This window comes from Caloenas nicobarica, chromosome 8 (genome assembly GCF_036013445.1).
Source record: "Caloenas nicobarica isolate bCalNic1 chromosome 8, bCalNic1.hap1, whole genome shotgun sequence".
In the NCBI taxonomy this organism is placed as follows: domain Eukaryota; kingdom Metazoa; phylum Chordata; class Aves; order Columbiformes; family Columbidae; genus Caloenas; species Caloenas nicobarica.
Genome location: NC_088252.1, coordinates 10968799 through 10975557, shown reverse-complemented (window position 1 = coordinate 10975557; position 6759 = coordinate 10968799).

Below are 6759 nucleotides of genomic sequence, written 5' to 3'. Positions count from 1 at the left end.
ATGAAGTGAAAATGGTCTTAGCAGAAAATACCTGAACGTGTCATGGGTGGCTGGTCTTAACCTGGTACAAAACCCAGGATGAGAGCTCATAAAATACTGTCACAGGTAATGCACAGGTACTAACTTGGTAAGGGGGGGTCAGGAGTAACAGAACAGCTCTATAGGAAGAACGTCTGGCTGCCACTGTTGCCTTCTCTTTTCCTGCTTGAGTTGGTGACTCCAAATGTCAAGAAGAATAAATCTGTCTAGCTGTCCTATGGTATATATTAGCTGCCTGCCACCAAATAATCCTTCAAGGCCAGGCCGGACGGGGCTCTGAGCAACCTGATTTAGTTGAAGGTGTTCCTGCTCATTGCAGGGGAGTTGGACTAGATGAGCTTTGAAGGTCCCTTCCAACCTAAAGTATTCTATGATTAGCTGGGAGACAAATGCCCCTGCTGCGTTCTGAGGGCCAGGTCTTCTGTACTCAACTCCAAAGAGGTGAATGGAGAAACAAGCATGAGTGAGAATGGAGAAATTCTGCCTGTCTTATTAAAGAGAAAATGAACAATGCAAGCAGAAAAGAAAAATCTAATCAACCCATTAAAACAAAACAAACAAACAAAATCCCACCACACACAAAAGATTCTCCAAGTATGTGACTGTAATTAAAGATTGTGGTGCTGAGCAGGAAAGCTCTTGTGGCTGGTCTAGCCAGGCTTGCCTTCGACTCCTCGCATCTCATTGGAGGTAAGGAGCAAAAGTAATAATGGTATTGTTTCTGACTTTTGTACAACTGAAGTGACACTTGTGTTGGTGGGTATGGATTCTGCAAAAATAGAGGAATGTTGCCTCACAGAAACTATATAGCTAGGACCTGAGCTGGACTTCAGAAGGCATATGATATACGTGAGAAGTGACTACTGGGGTGCAAAGTGCTGCCTTAGGGCTCTGGAGTAGTATGGGATTGTATTTCAGAGTAACAGTGTTGCTATTTTACATCAAAATAAAATTATAATATAAGAGTTAATTTTCCAGCAGTTTCTATGTGATCTTCCTGGTAAGAATTCAAATATTAAGGGGTTGGCACTCAACTCTCATAGAGCTTGTACACAGCAGCAGTGTGTGCTCTGTGCAGCAGCCAGGCCTGGGATTAGATTTGGGCAAGAAAAAAAAAATGCAGTGACATAAGTTTTCAGGTTTGCCTTAACACAGTTTCTCTGTAAACAACTGTTTGGTCCCTTCTATTAGTCCTGAAATTATTTGCGAAATAAGATGACTGCTTAGAGCACTGACGAAAGTAACTGTGGGTGTTTTTCTTTTTCCTCCAGCCAGGCCAAAGCTGGACAACGAAGAGCGTGGCTTGGCAAATGTGAACGGGCTTATTCAGCCTGATGGGGCCAGGACTACCTGCCCAGGCTGAGCTCTGAGCAAACTGCTGGGGAATTTCACACATAGCAGCTACTTGGGAGCTTCAAGGTTCTGCAGTACATGGGTGAAATATGTCACTGCTCAGAATAAGGGAAGCTCTGCCACTTCTGACACTCCTAAGCAGTATTTTTTTCAGTGTTGGGAAAGAAAAGTTTAACAAAAGCAGATGTAAACTAAGATGCTGATGGTATTTGCCTATAAACTGGGTGAAGGAGATCTGGATGAAGGGAAATGAGATAAGAGCCAGGGAAGGGAGAGCGTTAGGTTAGCTGCTAAAAACTTCCTTTTTAGTAAAGCTGTAAAAACACTGTCTGTGCTTCAGTCCTGGGAGTTGATTCATATCAAATTTCAGTCCTGCTCAACAGAGTAACTAGAGTTCAGCATGGTGTTTAGTGTTAGGCCGGCACTTACTATAGTCTTCTTAACCCTTACCTTTTTCTCCGTGAATATCAAGCATAAGGTGAATGGGTCTGCTTCGATCTATTCCTCCTTTACTCCCAGCTGCTTCACAGTTGAACTTTGTCTTCACGGAAAAGCCGAGGTGGTTTTGGGCCCCTGTGCCACAGGCAGCCTGCACCCTGCTTGAGGGCAGGAGGAGGGCTGCGGAGGACTCGTCCTCAAGGAGGAGCAGAGACAGTGAGACTCAATGTGTAAAGCTCATAACGATGGATTGGTAACCTCAAGCAGGAGTGTAACTCTATGCAGAATTGCTGCTCAGACCATCTCATTCTCTTATCTGCTATTAGTGGCTCAGACCGTCTCATTCTCTTATCTGCTATTATGCCTCAGTTTCTTCATCTTTAAAGTGGAAGTAACGCATCCTTTGTAAACTTTTCTGAGATGGAAACCCTAGAGATACTCTTGGCTCTTCAATAATATGAGACTGAGTCCCAGGGAAGGTAATGCTTGTGGAAAATGCTTGTGGTTACAATTGATTTAGCCTAGAGACTAAGTAGGGAGGAAGAGTTTGGTAAAACTCACGATATGTTTCCTGAGCCAGATCAGTAATGAAGAAAGTGCTTATTCATTAATTAATGGGAAAAATAGAAGGCTATTAATCCACTAAACTGTATCAACTTTGTTTTCATAACTTCGGAGAGCTCTAAAAAAGCTGCCTGTCTTTTAGAACTTCCACATTTCATTAACGCTTTGTAGTCTTCAAATCTTGTTTGCTGGATAGAGTGGGGAGGCTAGGGAGAGGCCAGATCCTCGGCCCATGTAAAGGGATAACTGCTGTTCATCCCTTAGCATCACACCAAATTCCCTGCTGGCAGCCCTCTTCCGACAGCAGCCTCTCCTTTAAAAACATGGCTGCATTGCCTCCCTGCAGCAGAGCAGGTTAATAAGGACGAAAAAGAGAAAGAAATTCAAATATGTCTTTGTCCTTGTGCTTCAAAGAAAGAGAAAGCCTTTTAGCTTAGCCCTGTCAATTTAAACTGCATGTATTTATTAGTAGTGCTTCTACTACCTGTAGTGGTTGAAACCGGTCTAACACTAATAATTTCCATTATTAGTGTGGTGCCAGGTGGCTGTGATAGTCTCATGTGCTGGATGTGACACCCAGGAGGAGACAAGCCCCTACCAAAGACAGGAGGGGAACCTGAAGGCAGGAGCTACACAGGGTGGTGCAGTGTGCGCTCCTCCCCAGGGGCCAGTGCTGAAGCTGGTGACAGACTCTGCAGCTCTCCTCACTCTCGGTTTGCCGGGCTTGCTGCTATGGCTAAGTGGGCACTGCTTGCTTACCAGAAGACAATTTTCTGTGAGTGCTCGACTAATGATGCTTTTTGTGTGCCACAGGGACATGGAGTCATGCTGGGTGGATGCTGAAGTTCCTAGGGATGCTGTTTTGGCTTTCAAGGGCATTGTGGGGATAACTGTTACAATCTGGAAGACCTGGACCCTGTCTGGGATGTATGTAACACGTACATGCATTAACATGCTGACACTTCCCAACATACCTCCGAAGCAAGATTAGCCCTGAGCCAAGCACTACCTTCCTTGAGCCTTTCCTGGCTACTAAGCCTGCGGCATCTCCCTTGAATATTGGATCTGGGCTCCTAATGCACCAAGTTCCCTGTAATTAAGTGTACCGGCTCCTGAAGGTGTTTGTGCAATAGGGGGAATGAATCAGATGCTTTTCCTTCAGGGCACTGAACACCTGGAGCCTGTGGCCATCAGTTAATTATATTGGCTGTGAGCCACCCTGCCCTAGACCAAAGGGCTGGGTGTGTCTCCTTGGTTCACAGGCAGCATCTGTTTCACTTCCAGACTAATCTGTGGTGGCTGGTTTGGGATCTGAATGGGTGGTGGAGAGTGGGGAAGGCAGCACTCTATCTTTTGCTGTGTCTGATCAATCTGGGCTCCTCTACCTTCCTGAAACGGCTGAGGTGAGGATACCACTGCTATCGACCTCTTCAAGGCCTCACTGGTAGGTGTGTGACCATGGGATGCACAGACTTGTGTCACCTCTGTCCCTTCTTGCAAAATGCCCCTTGTCCTGGCCCAGGCTGGCTGCTGGGGCTTCTGGTGGACCAGGGGCAGCATGTGTCCCTTTGAGAAGCAGTGCCACCCTCAGCGCTCCTCTTTGTCCTGCAAAACAACAAACTAAAAGAATTCTGAGGTGAAATGATGGAGTTTGAATAGTTTTGTTTTGGTTTTTTTTTTCTGTTACATTTCTTCTTTTGGGAGGTCTTAGGGATGTCTTCTAACAATGAGGATCACATAGAGGGGCCGAAGGGGTGCATTTCCTGCATTGTTGGTATTTCAGCAGGAGCTGCCATATGTCGCATTCCCTCTCACCAGCACCTCTGCGGGGTGGCCCGGCCGCTGTCCCCGCGGTCCCGTCCCCTCGGTCCCGGCGCGCTCTCGGCCGCGGTTCCCCGGGCGGACACGGCGGGGCCGCAGGACCCTCTTGCGGCCAAGGCGTGAACACACACTCGCATCTCTCCTTAATAACCGGGTTCTTGCTTAAACCAGGCTTACCGAGCCTTGCGGAGCCTTAGCAGCGCCCCTGAGCTCCCCCACGGAGCTTGCCGGCAGGAGGGGGAGGCGATGCTCCGAGATGTTCCTTCAGCTCTCCCCAGGCCAGGAGGTTGCTTTCCCAGCGATTTTGGGAGGGGCTGGTCCTCCTCCCCACCAGCTCAGAGCAGGGCTCTGTCAATCCAAGGCAGAGAGGTTGAGCAAGCAGCCCTGCAGCAGGGTGCCCATCGCCAGGATCCCCCCCGAGAGCCCTCATCTACTTGCTCTCCCTGTTCCTGCACGCAGATGTGCTGGGCAGCATCGCTTTTCCCATGTGTTTGTGGTCCCTGCCACTGCCTTGCCACCCTTGTTGGTCCTCTGTGGGGTTCCAGTGTGATCCGGCACATGGGGGAGAGAGGCAGTTGATTTTGGGGGCTTTTTTTACTTTCCCATTTCAGTTCTGGGGCTGACAGTGTGCTAATTATGCCTGGGAAAGCTGTGGAGTTGTAACCTGGCTGATGGCTCTGCCTGTTAAAATGGGCTGGAAAGTAAAGTCTTCTCTTCTTCCCCATGGCAGAGGCTGGTATGGAGGGTACACCGGCAAAGAATTTCCCGGGTAAGGTGTGACCCTGCTAAAGGCAAAGGAGGCAAAATGTGCTGTGCCGCATTCCTCTGGAGAGGCAGAAGCAGGAGGAGGAGCAAAGGCCAGCACAGGTAAGGAGTAGTACAAATGTAATCTGCTTAGGGAATGGCTGTTTGTTTGGTTGGTTTTGATAAAAGAACAGCTTTTGCTGGATTTCTGCTGTGGGAGAGGAGCTGACGTGATCCAGCCTAAGAAACAGGGTTGCACAGTACCTTTCCAAGTGCTGTGAACACAAATGGGAATCTTGCTGCTTCAGTGCAAGGTGCCACATGGCTGTGGCTGTTATTTACCTGGAGCAATATGCCTTAAAACTAGACTGACCACCGTGGCATGCTATGGCATGAGTTATTTATGGGAGCACAGGAGGGAGGGGAGAAATGACAGTGCTGTATTTTTTGCCTGTATGGGAGGCAATAAGAGGCAAGACAGAGAAAGGGAGGAAGAGGAAGGGTTTACCAAGGAGGATCCAGTAGGTTGTGATTCTGGTGGTGGAAAACACAAGGTATTTTCATAACCCCTGTTCCTGTAAAGGAGCTCAGAAGGAGATGGAAGAGCTGGTAGGAGGATGTACTTCTAAGCCAAATGCTTTTCCACCACAATCCCAAGTCACGGTCAGCAGGATGATGAGTACCAGATGATGAGGCCAGAGGAAATGTCTTGCATGATAAGAAAGGAAGGTTTAAAAAAAAAGCTCATAACCACTAGTCATCAAATAAAGTCTTCAGATAGTTGTTCCTGTGGCCTCTCCCTGTGAAGCCTGTATGAAGGCTTGCACAACCCTGGAATTAAGTGAACATGGTCAGTCTCTTGTCATAGGAACTGTTATCTTGCCACTTCATTTTATAGCTGAGCCTCTTCAGAACCATGGGAGTTGTGAGGTAGTGCAGGGCTGGGTTGACTTGCTGCTTGGTTTGATTGTGGTGGTGCAAATAGAGTGATGGGAAAAACAGGTTGAGAAAGGATAAGAAATGAAGATGAAAGTTATAAGTTTAGGTAACTGGACCAAAAGAGGCACGCTGCAGAAAGAAAAGCAGTATGACACAGGCATGAGCTGAATGAGTGGGGAGCAGGCAGGATTTAGGAGGTAAGAAGGGTGGAAGAAAGGCAGACTCTGGAAATGCAGAGGAAAGATTAGGAAACAAGCAAAAGCTGAAGGCAAATCAAAGTGTATTTACCACAAGTATTTTAAAAACTTCAAGCTGGACACATTCTTCCTAAGTCTGTTTCCTTTGCTGTCTAGTGAACAGCTGGGAAACCCAGTACAGCAGATAAAATTTCTCTCTTGGGGGACAGGTCAGGGGACACATAATTACTGTTTGCTGCCCTCCTCCAAGAGCCTGGGGAAGCCCCGTTCTGCCTGCCTGGCTGCAGGTGTGTGACACGGTCTGTGGTGGTTTATGAACTGCTGCAGTCCCCACCACTGTGCTCCAGGTAGTTTGTCCTTACCTCATCTTGTAGCTCTTATCTTCGGGCACAGTTCTGTCTGGGACGACCTGAGCAGAAATAGCTTCACGCAGTTCACAGTCAGGATTTTCAGGTAAGCTCAGTGTGTATGTTGGTGATATCCAGACACACATTTACATGTTTGCTAGACCTGGTATTAGAAACTACAGCTTGCTCACAGAGGAGGGTCCTGACCAGCTTCAGTATCCTCTCTGCCAGCCCCTGGCTAGTCCTGACAAGCAGGAGCTCTGGTTCAAGTTTGAATTCAAAGGTGGGAACACAGCAGCTAACCAAAAAACTAGCAG